The sequence below is a fragment of the Dasypus novemcinctus genome, chromosome 8 (genome assembly GCF_030445035.2).
Source record: "Dasypus novemcinctus isolate mDasNov1 chromosome 8, mDasNov1.1.hap2, whole genome shotgun sequence".
Classification (NCBI taxonomy): Eukaryota; Metazoa; Chordata; class Mammalia; order Cingulata; family Dasypodidae; genus Dasypus; species Dasypus novemcinctus.
The window spans coordinates 73,518,228-73,519,182 of NC_080680.1; positions in this window are offsets into that span (position 1 = coordinate 73,518,228).

Consider the following 955-nt stretch of genomic DNA (forward strand, 5'->3'; position numbering starts at 1 on the left):
TTGATTACTCTTACAATTAGTTTAACAATGCTTGACTCCTATTTACAGTTCCAGATTTCTTAAAATTTTCTTGTTAATGAAATTCATGCATTTCATATTGCATCACGTTTACCTTGCTAATGAAGTGCTGTAATCATAATGTACTTCCCTCCATATATTTCTTTTTTTCCTGTCCCATGAGAAATCATGTAATCAAAATTCATACTAGATTACATGAAACACTTCATAGAAGAGCATAATTTTTTAAAAAAACATATTGCCCATAAAATATGTGTAAATCAGTGAGCAGGATGTTCATTTTGCTACTGATGAAATTAAGGTGCATGATATGAAGCAAAACTAATATTTAAGATGTATATTAGAAGGATTAGTAGGTGTGATTTTGAATATGTAGTTCTTTAAATTGGAGCAGCTGAAGGGAAAAACTTCACATAATAAACATTTTCTGGGCAATAATAGGAACATATGGCACACTAGAGCAAATGTCAATGGTGTCCACTTCAAGTAAGTGCACAGAGGCTGAGTTTTCCAACTGATGGCTCCTGCAATTTTTTTTTCTCCTTCTGAAGGCTTGATCTGACCACTGGAGCCTTCTTTATCTACCTGGAAGTCTGTAAGTGTCTGGAGGTTAAGGCTCCCCCCCTCTCTCAGGTTCCAGCTAATGCTATTTGGTATATAAATACCCCAGTTGCCTTTCCAACCTGATGAGATAACTCTGAGGTGAATGCTGTGCTGTGGCTCTCAGAATTCCCAGTGGGTTAAAGTATTGTTCTGTAAGTGGTAACCCGATTTATATACACAGGTCTATTGGCTGCCTTTGCTACCCTTTCTCATTTCCACACTTTCTACCTATACTTTCTAGAATTATCTTGTAGATAAACCAGTTGCACTTGAATCCTTTTCTCGGGGTCATTGTATTTGGAAATTCACACAAAGAGAGAGTCATTGTCCTAAG